Here is a 14,517-nt window from a genome sequence, read left to right as displayed (position 1 = left end):
TTAACACCAGAGCTTTACTTTGGGCACTTACACTTGTAAATCTTGAACTATATTTTGCAAAATTTGCATTTAACCATTTCGATTAAAGGTTCAGAATTGCATTTACATCTCATTTTAATACATCAGTTTTCCTGTAGCAGGTTTTTATAGTTTCCCCACTACTGCCTTCAATGTGAAATTTCCTGGAATGTACAAAATGTGAAAAGGCAAGATATTGATACGGACATTTTTAAAACACTGTGTCAAAAATATCCAAGATCTTACTCCTTTTTCTGAGCAGCTCCCTGTAAAAGCTGTTGCTGTGTTTTCAAAATTAGTAAGGTCCCCTCAGCCAGTATATATTTTGGATCTGAAATGGCTGTTCTGTTTTGGTATGCAGCACCTAGTAAACATTTCTGCTTGTTCATTCCTCACCAATCTCTCCAGTGCAGGCAGTGCAGTTCTTTTATGGGAAGTTTTTCATTGGATTTATTTAGTCTAAAATGGACTAAAAATTTATGCAGAGACATGGCCACTGTCTTTGAAGATGTAAAAGGCTTGCTGCCAAGGAGGGAAATGAACTCTTCAGTGTGTTTTCTGGGGAGTGGAAAACTAAAAGACTTAAAACTCAGCCAGGGAGATTCAGGAGAGCTCTCAGGTAAAAGGTGCAAACTGCAGCATCAAGGCCTGAAACAGGTGGTCTGGTGGGATTGCTGAAGCTTAACAAGTTTTTAAGAACAGATTAGATGAGCATCTTACAGGAATCGTTTATCTGTAGCTGATCCTATTTTGACACAAGGGAATGATCTAAGCAATATACTAAAATTTCCTCCTCCCTTGTTTTCTCTGAATTATACATTTTAAGAAGAAAGTCTTTCTACACTGGACAGAAATCATCAACGGGTGGATAAAAGTGATTCTTAGGGTTGTTGGCAGGCAGGTCTAAGTTTCCCCCACCACAGGCTTTACTATGGCCTTTTATTCGAAGAAGGATTTGATGGGAGGCTAATGGTGTTTTGGTTAAGATTAGAGAAAGAATAAATGTTTTGAGGAAACAGTAAAATGTCTAACAGAACGCTGGATCCACTGAAGAAAACAATTTTGAGACAGAACCTAAATTATTTTTAAATGATTTTCCAATATGACAGAAAAAAGTTAGCTCAGAAAGTTGGGATAAAGTTTGAGAACTTGTCATCCAATTTGTCACAGCATTCAATATTGATCTGATCTTAAAATAGCTTTAAAATAAGTACAGCGAACAGCTCTGTGGCATGCTCAGCTCCCACTTTGAATGGAGGAATCAAGGCTAGCTTAGACCTGACAGCTCTTTCAGAAGGCTTTCAGACCTCTTTCAGAGGTCAACTGAGATGACTTGTCTCTTAAAATATCCAAAAGAATCCCTGTGTGATACTTACAGATCCATCTCTTTAGCAGCAAAAGACAGCCACGTTCTATTACCATCCATAGCCATACACCGATTTATCCCAGCTGTGTGCCCAGACAATGCATGCATGCAAATGCAAATGTACATGCACCTTCAGCTGATGCCCATGTTGCCTCCAGGGAGATGGGAGAAGCAAGGTGGTGACTGCTGTTTCAGTTTGAGCCCTCTCTATAGGCTTTAGCTGCAGCCTCCTGCTCCCTCATCCCTCCCTCTGTGGCGGTAGCAGCCAGCCAGGCTTTCCAGGACAGTGCCACTGGCCAAAATAGGATGTGGGACGTGGGGTTTTGTTGTTTCCAGCAGTCTGCTGGCCGAGGCCAACAAGTATGTTGCATATAAATAAGACCATCTTGGACCTGAAACAAAACCCTGTAAAAATCTTTCCAGTTTTAGGGAATAATGAAAGTGCTGCGGATATATTCCCAATTATATGTGTGCAGATAATCTGTAAACATACATTGTGGTTTTCACATCTATACATGCTGTCATTTTTAATTATCTGAGGTCAGCAAGCATAGCACCTTGAGTACTAGCTAAGGTGGTCCATGGATTTTCCGTAACTCTTATGCTCCTGGTGGCTGAAGTGATGCTTAAGTACAGTGAAGGAGGAAGAACCAAGTTGTCTTGAACACAAGCAGTAACAGCATGAAACTCTAGGTTGTTTTGCACTGAAAATCAGTCCAGTGACCTCAGTGTGATTGAAATGAGAAAGGACATTTCAGCCCATGTTAATGAAGTGTGGTGGAGGCACTTTAAATAAATTTGTAAGCAGCGTATAGCTTCTCTGGATGATCTCCAAAGAGGGAAAGCTGCATTAGTCCAGCCAAAATGTAAGGCAGTCACAGATAAGTGATCTGCCATCCTCCTCGGAAAGGCAGCAACACAGCCTTATAGCATTCCCAACCGAGCTGATCTGTTTTTCTAAAGATAGGCAGGACCCTTTGATCACACAGACACATTTCTACACTGCCACGGACGTACAAAAAAATTACACATGAACAGGAAAAGAAAGAGGGAGGCAGCAACCAGTGGAAACAACAACAAAAGTTCTTATTGCATGGCTTTTTGGCCAGTAACAATAGCAAACTTTAACAAATCATTAATTATTTCTCTGAGTCTGGCCAAGCTTAAATCAGTGTGAGGTGCCCACTAATGACACCAGTGCAGGTCCAGGTCTGATTGTTCTTATCTATTTTCACAACATGAGGGACCAGTTTTGATGTCCACTTTGTTGTCACATACGAACCTTCCTTTTTAGGAAGAGTATTGTGTTTGCATGCTCAATTGAACTTACTGATTTTTTGGTACGTAAAAATCTTTGCCACTTTTGATTCACAAATATTTTTCCTGGAAAATTATCTTTGTATAAAAGGAAATTTATGTAGAATATTTCTCTAATTGTTTTCTATTTAGATCTATCAGGTTGTCTTTCATTTTTCCTCTTTTTTTTTCTTTTCTGTTTTGTCAGTTGTTCCAGCTTCCTTTGCAAGTGGGAGGATGAACAGAAATGATGGAAAGAAAAGAAATGTAAAAAATGCTAACAGGCTTCATATCATTTTCATCCAACATTTGAAATTTTCAGATAGCTCAGGAAAAGAATTCAAAATTATGTCAATGTACAAATATTACAAAATCATTAAATGTATGCTTTTAAATCAATTCTACTTGTAGGATTACTAAAAGAAAATTTTAGTGCCTTGGGGGACACTGCACTAGCAGTATTTGAGTACTGGCTGGAAATATGAAACAAGCAGACATGTCCTGAACTGAATCCATTCCTATAAGATTTTCAGCCTAGGGCAGCATTCCTTGAAGGATATACATATATCTGCTTAACTATACATATGATGCTCCATCCCACTGAAGCCAACAGCAGCATTTATTGTTCATCAAGTTAAGTATTTACATAAATCTCTGCTATAACGTAGTTTAATCGAAGACTCGAGTGCTTGGATAAATCTTAGGTTATTCAAAGCAAACTTCAAAGCTTTTTACGTTCACTTAGCACCAATTATTACCCAAACAAATCAAATGGACTGTATTATATGTGAAGTTTTAAATTCAAAGATGTAACATTACTGTGGCTTTTTCTATTCATCTGCATCCTTTTTACCTCACTGAGAAAGGATTCCTTATTAAAGCTGGTTAGAAGAAAAAAAAAAAAAAAAAAAAAAAAAAAGGGGACCAGAAAATGCCTGGAACAAAGTAACTGTAACTGTAAAATGTCCTTAAAGGCCAATTAGAAATTGCAATACTGGGAGTTTTATTACAACTAACTCCTCCTTAATTATCAATCAATGGATTCTGTTGGAAAAAAAAATCTCAAATTCACAGCTGGGAAAATGATGCTAATTATTTTCTGTTAATTAAGGCTGTGCTGGGATTCAGACTTGCCATCCTTCAAATAGAGGATTGACATATCAATGCTAACATAATGCTTAGGGTCTTTTCCAAAGGCTTTATTTCTAATGGTAATAAATTGGTGTCACGTTATTTTAAGTGTCTTAAGCTATCATGCTATTACCTAACCGTGATATATACTGAAAAGTATATATCTCAGTACTCATACCAACTTCTGTCATGGAAGTTGAATATTCATCATTTTGCACTGTAGCTGTTCTATTGTGAAAGTGAAGAAGCTTTAAAGCATTTGGAGCTGAAAGAAGTAAGGTTTAAAAAAAAAAATTGAATGGCAGTAGGATTCCCCAAATATCACAGAAATTAGAGAGAATAAAACACTTGAGCAAAATTCTGGACACGTTATATTGAATGACACTGTTCTCATTGACTTTCAGAGACCAAGATCAGGTTGACTGTAGTCAAACCTCCAGTCCTCCTTCATTGCTTTCTTCACTGTGGGAGTTCCCTAAACAACTGGCTGTGAAAGTTCTTGTGTATCTTCCGTGGAAAAGGCAACCGAACTTAATTTATTATAAGTCTCTTTTCTTGCTCGCTTCATGTTTGCTCCTCATGATCTACCACATTTCTTTTAGCCCAGAATGATGAAAGTACAAAATAAGATGGTTGAAACAGCTATGAAAAGGGTGCGGGGGGGGGGTGGGGGGTGGGGCGGGAGTTAATATTCTGCCAGACCTGGTGTGGTATATATTTGACATAAAGCTCCAGGTGAAATCGTGCATGATCTTAGGAATGTTTAGCCTAAGATTTAGACAGGTTTTAAACATTTGTTAACCGTGTAAGACAAAATGGGTAGGAAGGTAGTGTTTTGTTTTGGGTTTTGCTTAGGATGAAAAATTATTGTGGCTGTTTCTGAAAGGCAGATGTCAGATAAACAGCTCTGAAAATGCATACCCCATACACCAGCACAGATTCTTAGAAACCATAATAATAAATGATTTAAAACACCTTCAAAAGGTTGGACAGGAGCAGGCATGAAAAATAACAATGTTATCTCCCCCATCCCTCTCTACAGAAAGGTGTTTTGGAGGGACCTGCTGTAAACAACAGAATAGGACAGTTCCTCCTTCATCTGGCCTCCCTATGGTGGTTACTAACAGCATCACTACACAGGTAAGTATTGTTTGCTGTGGGATATAGACTGCAAATCCTGAGCTTGTTTGATAGATGCCATGAAAATGACCATAATATCCAATTACAGTTGACCAACTAGAGCATAGCACCGGCAAACCAAGAGACCCAGTGAGTGGTTCACCCATCATACCTTACACATCTGCAGGTTCAAAGTGTGAGCACCGCCTTCTTTTCTACTAAGCAGAGAGATTTCTGTGCTTAGGCACCTCTGCAAGGGGATTTGTCTCACTGGAAAATAACATCTGAGGTCAAAGGTATTTTCTCCTTATGCTTTATATTTGTCCCCCAAAATTGCTTACATCTCACTGACTTGGATGTTTACTTTTAAGGTAAGCAAAATTAGCTGTTCCAATATTTCCAGTCTGTATGCCTCTTAAAACTCTCTTCAGTAATTTATTCAAAGTTCAGGACTGGAGACAGTGCAGCGTTTCCCACCATTTTTGGTTTTTTTTGCAGACCTGGAACATTATCTTCTATTTCTGTATAATACCAATGCGAGCGGATCTATGGTTTTAAAGGCTGTTCCTGCCACTTAGTGTGCCACTTCAGTGTCTGGCCACTTAGTCACAAATCCAAGATAATTCACCAAGAAACCAAGAGCAGAAAGGAGAATCTAGTGATTCACAACACAAAACCAAGGCCTTCAGCCATCACTTAAGTGAACAAAAAGGCTGTTGTAGGCACTGGGGTCTTTCTGGTGGGTGAGGGTTGAAAAAGCTGTTCTTAGGGGTCTTTGTAAACCTAAACCCTTCTCAAATCTCCCGCAGAAGCTGCTTCCACAGTGAGAGCTTACTCAATGACCTAGTTGGTCCTATATAGTCCTGCTCTCCTAAAAATACAAACTTTCATTTCAAAGCATATTAAAGTCATATTCATATCCCATAAAGAAATACACAAATGGGTGGTAGGCAAGTTAGGACAATAGATTAAACTCAACTTTCACCATTTCTTCAAAAAGAAAACTAAATGAAAAGTGAAGTGTGTATCTTTACATTTACTTGATCCTTATCTACCCACAAATAAAAAATATTTTACCTGTGCTACATGATTACAAAGCTTTCTCTCAGCTTTTGTAATTCATTTGTGCCTTCTAGCAGTCATGAGTCATGGGTCTTTTACACTTGTCAAGTACACCTAATCCCTACCCTTCATGGCCCAGAAATCCTAAAGATGGCTGAACATGTAATTGCCTTGAAGTGTAAAATATTTCCCACATTATTTATTATAACATTGCCTGCTAGCACCTCTATAGTTAAGGTTGTGTCAGCATTTTCATTATAAGCCCCTATTTTCAGCTGTAAAAATGTGCTTCAGGCTGGAACTAGGAATGCTCGTGACTTCTATTTTTAAAAAATAAAATTACCTTGGACATTTTTTAAGTTATTCCACCTGTAGTCACAAACACATGCACAACCCACACACATTTCTATTTACAGCTGTATATGCATGTGTGTTAAGAAGCACCTCACATGGTATAAATGTAGAAAAAGATCTTGTCATAATAACATACATAATTATTCACTTTTATTTTCAGCTCCTGCTCATAAGAAATGTGTCTGTGTGGCAACAATTTTAGTAATAGAACAAGCTTTATTCTGAGTTGTCGGAGTGTTCTTTTTCCAATTATGCTGATAGATAGCAATAATAAAATATTTATTTATTTTCACATTTTATATTTTAATTCTGCGTGGAACAAATTTTCTTCTGGAATAATTCCAACAAAAATATTTCACCTCTGTTCTTGGATCATGAGCAAGAGTACTGACTACACTCAGGTGTTGCTCCATGCACATGATTTAGTCCAGCACAAATGTGACTCATTCTGTCAGGTCTTGCATCACATAGATCCAAGACCAGGATGCAAGCACCAGCGTTTTGCAAACCTACTTGCCTTTGAGGTGCATCAGTTTATACCCCACTGCTCTTTTCCACACCTAGTGTGGATCGCATAAGTAGGGTTAAGATTTAACATAAACTTTTGTCAGTTCACACAACTCTTATGAATTGATTTAGTGTATCTAGTGGGAACTCTCACCATAAAGGCACAAATATCTTACTGCATACTCTCTTTATATTTTATGACTCATGGACTATATAATCAGTATTCTATGAAATTTGGAGTTCTTTTCTCTTTATTTTTATTATCGTTAGTACCAGCAAAAATAATACTATCACTAGACCAGAAGAAGGTTGATGGGGACAGGAGGAAGCTTACTGTCTTTGAAAAATCAAGATTTCCTGTCTGCTGAGCTTAGGTGTTTTAACTACTTATGTTCTCCTTGTTTTCATCAATATTTCAAAAATAAATGAAGAAAATAAGGAGACAGAATTGTCACCCATTGGCGGTGGTGTTTAACAAGGTGTTTCTGGAACGAAAGCCAGCCTTAGCCCTTTCACTATCCAACTGACCATGTGCCTTCCTTCTGAAAAGGGGAGGTTTTCACAATACTTCATCCATGACCTGTATCGTCCTCTGACCTCAGAATATACAATTTCAGCTTCAAGTTTCTGAATGCAAATCATACCTTTAACCTTAGTGCCATCCACCTGTCTTTCCCCAAGTATTTCAGAACTGCTACCACTCCTAAGTCAGATAAAAAATGAACAGATGCAGTTTTGGGGTTTGCTTCCCGCCCCCCGGAGGGGTTTTTGAACCATTCTGGGTCCATCTTTGAAATAACTTATTGTTAAAGGCCCAATAGTTTCTGGAAGTTGTCCAGAAACCCTGAATTCCCGTGATCTTGATTTGAAACTTGCTGGGACTGTGCTTTTGATTGAACTTCACTGTGAAATTTGTTCAGACTTCGGACTCCACATTCTGCACAAGCTGAAAAACCTGGAAGCCAAAGCAAATGGTCTCATAATTCCCAGCCTAGAATGGCTGAATTTCACGCAGAACTCCCAGTAGTATTCTCAGCTTAAAAATTGTTATCTCAAACTATTATGTAGAGGGGCAATGTGAATCATTATTAGCACGTTCTAAAAAGAGCTGATCCTAAAGAAAGAAACACAATTTTCATCTATGCTAAAACTGTTCAAAAAAAAGCATAAAGGAAAAATAAATCAATGACAGAACTCCTTAGTTAAGTTATTCTTATACAGCCTGGCTGTTGATGATTTATGTATATGTTTATGGAAGACCATTGAGATTATATGCCTTCTGCTGGATGACATCTATTTGATATAATATTTTTCATACAGTTTTCAATCCCCTTGGTAAATGTAGTTAGGAGTTTAACTCTTACTATTCCTAGGAAGAGGTTTCCAAAACTTAAAGCTTTAGATGACTAGAAGTGCTCCTCTTAAGAAAAAGTTGGATTTTTTCTGGTCAACTGTAGGTACCTCATTGTCTACATCTGAGGTTTAAATTCACACTGAACTATCATCTTTATATCCAATTAAAAGAAATAGTTATTTTAAAGTGTGATTCATCTAACTTTAGTAATTTATCTTCAAATGGAGTAGGACCTAGAAATACCTATTAATCTACATGGACTACATATGGAGCCAAGGGCAATGTAGACATATGCATTAAAGAGACTAAACATGGAGTCAAGGGCAAAGTAGACAACTGCATTAAGAGACATTTACATTAAATCATGTGCATCTCATCTTGGTTTCCCAAGTGTGTGTACAGGAGTCTTCTCAGACAGCCTACATGGTAAGTTGTCACAGCACTCTCAAAACTAGCCAGCTGCAACAAGGTCTTTTACCATCTCATACCAACATACCCTTCATGTCAGTCCCTCTGCTGCCTTCTCCTTGTCTCTCCTCATCCAGAGCATGTACTTTCTCTCTGCTTCTTCCTCCTCTCTCTCACTTGGCTGCTCTCTCTTCTTTGGCTGTCCAACAACAGAACCAGCCACAGCTGCACCTTATCTACATCAGCCAACCCACCGCCCCTGAAGCCAGCCCACAGCTGTATGTTACCAATATTAATTAACTCAGCTTCCTTCCTCTACAGTAACTGTTTTGTTGGATGCCATAAATATCTATACATATAGTGGCCAAACCTTAAAAAGCCTTGTATCAGTGGCAGATAGCAGATAATCCGGTTCAAACAGGGGAATCCCATGGTTTTCCTTTATCTGTGGAATTCCTTGCCTTTTTATCATGTTGTCATACAGGATTTTAAGGAAATGGAGTAAGATCATGTAGGGGTAGAGGTTGTACAAATATAACAGAAAAATGCAAGTTGGTCCATATCCACATTAGTGTAAAGAAGAGAAAATGGGTGGATGTGGTCACAAATCACAGAGTTTTAAAGAACATCTGAGGGAAAACTTTTTTTTTTTAATTTATCACCAGAAAACATATGGCCTTCGCCCACAAAAGTCTGCCCATCCACATCTGTCCATTCGCACCTGTGCAGTTCTTAAACCTCCCTCATCACAGATTCAAGCAGTAATTTGTGTCTGACACACGATTCAAAGCTTTCCCTATGCAGAGAATGAATATGTACTTCCACATTTGTTAAGGGTGACATTGGGAAGTGAGTAATGTCTCTGACTCATCTCCCTAGTCTTTTGGAGTGGGATTTACCTTTTCTTGGTTTACTTACCTGGCAAGTCAGTCATTTTAGTATCATCTACAGGAGGTCCCGAGAAACAGAGTCGAAACTGAAAGAAGATTCATCGCATCTGACTTTGATGGAAAGAGGAAGAATCACCTCATCTGATTTCATCCATTGAAATTTAAGTTTATTGTCTGGAAGATGACAGTGGCTCAGAACCAATGCTCTTGGAACTAATGTATTACTTAACACAGAAGAAAATCACAGCACAAGACCAAAACAAAGAAACCCCTGAAACCAATAAAGGCTTATACATCTCTATCATATCTAAATTCCTACAAAGGATTATTTTATCCCAACCTGAAGTGCTGAGGCATTTCTCATGCATAAGTGACAGTTTATATTTTAGACTAAGGAGGCATTTGTTATCCTCTTCCTGGGCTTTGATTTTGTCAAAACTGGACCAATTCACTCAGATGCTGGAGCTGGGGCACACAGTTCTCACCTTGTTACTGAAACTACCTTGAAAATCATACAGTAACTTACTTTACAGGCAACTCCTGCAACTGTTAAGCTCTTCTTAAACGAAGTCCACTGTTCTGCTGACTAACTGAACAAGCAATTTCACTTGGGACTTACAGGTCTCCAGCTCAAACTGTTACCTTATGCCATTTTATTTTTTTCAATGAAGATTTCTTTGATATGGAAGGTGATATTTTGTGACTAGCTTGCCAGAGGATGACCTACGATCCTGTCCAGTCTGCAATAGTTTAATATCTTTTCCTGGCCTCAACTGTTGTTTCAGTATCTGCGGGAACTCTGTGTCCCCAAGACAAAATGAAAGAAGAATTCTTGGTGGAAAAAAATATCTGAAACACCACTGTTCCCAAATCCTTTTTCCATTGCACACTGTCCTGTGAGAAATAATTTTAAAAATGGGATGCCTTACCTATTTCTTTTTATTGACTAGAGAAGAAAATTCGGCAGCTAGCCTACTGTAATTGTATTGAGCCATGGTGAAACTCAGATTTGCTGCTTTGTATAAGCCAGTTTAGATAGATGAAAAAGGAAAAAAATGACACACACCTAGCAGTACACGTTTGTCTTTGAGTATCATTTTCATTCTGATTTTACCAGGAAATCAATATAAGGGCTGAAGTTGCTAATATGTTTTCCCTTGGAGTGTAGAACTAGTTTCCCCATTTCATTGAAGGCAATTGCATTGATACATGAAACTAGATGTGTTTTGTCCACCAACCTGAATGTCATGTGTTCCAAAGCTACACTTACAATTTAACGTTGGGTTGTTTGGGGTTTTTTCCAAGTATAGTTGCCTTGATCCAAGTGATATAACAACTGATATTCAAAGAGAGGAGACTCAAAGAATCAATCAATAGAGCAGAATACAACTGAAATTGTGACTCTTCCATGACTTATTTGGAACAGTGCTTTGTAACATCCAGTTGAATATAAAGGATACGTAATATTTATAGACTGTGACAGGTAATTCCACATCTACCACATCATACTTTCTGTGGTTAGTTCAATATTTTTGTCCAATTTTTGTCCCCATTTGTCTTAGTACATTTGGAGATTTAACTGTATAATTTTTTAGCATTATCAAAAAGTGATTAATGAAAGCTGATCATCAGGAATTTCTCTTTATATGCCCTTTTAAATGTTATTCAGTGGGTGAAAGTTGTGTGAAACTGTGCTTATGAAACTTTATCATTACCATTTCCTTCTGTTGACTTTAGCAATATGCCCAAACTCAGTGTTGTTGCAATACCCAAGACCTTCCGTGTGATAGTATAGATGAAATTAAGGAAAAAGAAATAAGAAGGAAAAACAAATTTAAAAATTGATTTCTAGTAAGTTCATGGAAAAAACATGTCCAAATGTTTGAAACCTCAAAAGAAAGCTAAATTAGCATAAGGGGGATTTTGCCTGGTTTTTCTAAAAATGTATCTCATTTCTACACTGACAATAAGAAATTGTGTGAACGCTGTTGATGCTCATATACGAGAAAATGTCCACCAATGCATGACAAAACAGTCATAATAAGAGCCTAGCTAATGAGCTTTTCTTCTGTCTACACAGGGCATATGTAATACCTGCATTCCCTTTACTGATCTGATCCCTAACAGGTTTGTAATATTACAGTAAAGGCTAAAATAAGTATAGTCAGAAGAATAACAATGTCAACAGTAACAAAACCAGCAACCACTATTAAAAAAATAAATATCTAAATCCATCCACCTCTTAAAGCTGCTATGGTCACTTTTATGATTTTTAGTCCTTTCCTCTTTCAAGATGTGATACAAAACAGGTTAGTATCTTTTAAAATTTCTTGTTACAGATACAGTTTCATGTTGGTTTGATGCAGTCACCAATGTGCTCTGAAGTGTTATGTTAAATAGCATCAGTATTTTGTCACATCAGTATTATCAGAAAAACTTCTGGGCTGGAGAGAAACCACACCTGCCTCTGCCTTTTTCTTAGGGAAATAAAATTGCAATACTTTTGAGAACCATAGGTTTGGTTTAGTGATCCAAACTCTCTGGGGAGAGAACAGTGTTTTCAAAACAGCTCTCAGATTTGTGCTTCTCTGTGGATATGTCTTTTCAATGGAACTGGAAAAAGATGTCGTTGACACATACAGGAGACTATTCTGGAAGAAAATATTAAATTAAAGGTGCAAAAAAGTACTCTAAATTATGTGATGGGATGCATCATGTGTGATTAATTTTCTTCTGCTATTTGTAGATCTATGGTGACAGGATCTAATCCAAAGCTTCTTATGTTGAACAGGACTCTTTACAGTAACTACAAGTTTCAGACATATAAAATGGCACTGAAGGTTGTGTAAGCCCTACTTTAAAAACTGCTTTTTATGAACTCACTTTATTCTTTCCTTTTGACAAACACAGCATCCGAATTAGAGTGGTGGATTCAGAACTCCCTCTGCACCCGAACTTCAGGGAGCTGAAATCTGGTGCTGGAGTCCTGACCTCGTTAACAAACAATAGGAATTTTGCTACTGGCTTGAATGAAATCAAGATTTCACTCCAGAAGACTGAGACCTAGGACTTATCTCTTGGATCAAACAAGAACACTAGCCCTAAACATTTATCTTTGATGAGGAAGTGCAGTTTCAAGTCAGTTTGGGCTTTGAAATCTATGGTTCGGACTTATTTCAAAGATGAGTTCACATGATTCAGTAGGCTTTGTAATCTGTGAATTTCATGCTTTTAAAAAAAAATAGCTGGGAGCAGAATTAGTATGTACAGAATAATAACAGTCCAGTTCAATTGCTATTTAGTTTGGAATAGTTGCTTTCAGAGCTTGTTGGAAAAGGGAAAAAATGCCATGAGAAGAAATATTTTCTCTGCAAACTTTGCATGCCAATAAAGAAATTATAGAGACACTATTGTTAGGCTTGACTCTGTAATTATAATTGAAGCACAAAGATGATCAAACACAAGACCATTTACAGTTAATCATTTTGACATTGCTTGATTTTTCCTACGAACCATAGAATGGAAGAATCAAACAACATTATATCACAAGAGCCTAAACATTAGGTGGTGCAAATCAACTTAACTCCTTCACTTTAAAAAATCGGCCTTCTGTGTTTTTGTTACAGTTTGAATCAGCTTTACTGGAGGGAAAATTATAAGTTTGATGTCAACATGATCTAGCAAAGAACTTGCTGTGCAACAGAATCTATTTATAACTGTCTGGATTATTTCTTATAAAGTGCAGAAGAAATTGTTTTTCCTATCAGAAACTTTCATGACTTAGAATACATCTATCTTTTCTACAAAAAAAGGGCAAAAACATCATTTATGCTGGGAAGTAAATTCCTGATATTTTGGCTGTTATTATTACTATGATGTTATTATTACCTTGAAATCACACTTAGAGGTCCTGGTGAGACCAGTACTCCATGGTGCTAAACATATACACGGAAGTGATTTTACCTAATCATTACCATCTACAAGCATATTACCTAGTCTGTCTCTTTTTCACCAGATAGACTCTGTCAGAAAACTTCTCATCCCTCTTAAAATGGGAGAAGTCAGTCTGTAGATGTGCTTTTGCAGAAAAAAGGAGCCTGAGAACAGCTTAGATGAGATATCTTACCTTTAGGAGTCTAACTGGAGGTGAAATAAGTCCCATGATCACCTGACTATCTCAGAAAATGTCAGATAAAACATTGAAAAGGGGGAATGTGGTTAAACGCTGGCACACTGCTGTAAAGAGACAGTAAGATCCATTTGTAAATAGTTCTTAAGTGTACATGTCCATTTCAACTTAAAAAATATTTGTGATCTTATTCTAGGTTACTCCAAGAAGGTCTTATCCTTCTCGATGATTAGACCGGAACTTGGAGAGCAAAACTGTTCTGCTTCTCTTCCACTGTTCTAATTTCAGATTTGATATTAAACTTCTAAACTGCCTGGTGGTGATGTAAACAAATAAGATAGCAAATTATGAAAAGATTTTTTCATTTATGAACATACTTGCCTGCCTGAGAATTTCTAAGTGAAACCCGTTGTTCCCCCAAAATTTCCCTTCATGAAGCCATTTATCGAACGTTTTTTAACTCATTAATTGTTGGGAATTTGAATGAATGATAGTTAAAGCTGCTTTTGCAATTTTCATACAGCTCCCGGTATAATCAATAACCTATATACAAAGGTGTCATTATTGTTTCTGTCAATTTATATTTGCACATTTCAGATCCTTCTGTTCACTGACTGAGTGTTCATGGCTGCTGTACAGGTTCACTTCCTTCATAACAGCATAAGACATCATTCTGGCCTTATGGTGCTTGAAAGATGAGTCAAATTAATATGTTTCCAGGATTCATGGGGAACTGATTAGTTGTAAGGTAACACACTGCCATTGTGATTAAGAATCCCTAGGGGATGCTGGACATCATTGGCCATGAGGAAAAAATCAAAGCTACTTTTAGTATCTACAGATGGGGCCACCTTCTGCTTTCAGCAATTGGCCTATATCAGGA

The sequence above is a fragment of the Falco peregrinus genome, chromosome 7 (genome assembly GCF_023634155.1).
Source record: "Falco peregrinus isolate bFalPer1 chromosome 7, bFalPer1.pri, whole genome shotgun sequence".
Lineage (NCBI taxonomy): Eukaryota > Metazoa > Chordata > Aves > Falconiformes > Falconidae > Falco > Falco peregrinus.
The sequence above is the reverse complement of the archived record's forward strand: the minus strand, read 5'-3'. Positions refer to the sequence as shown.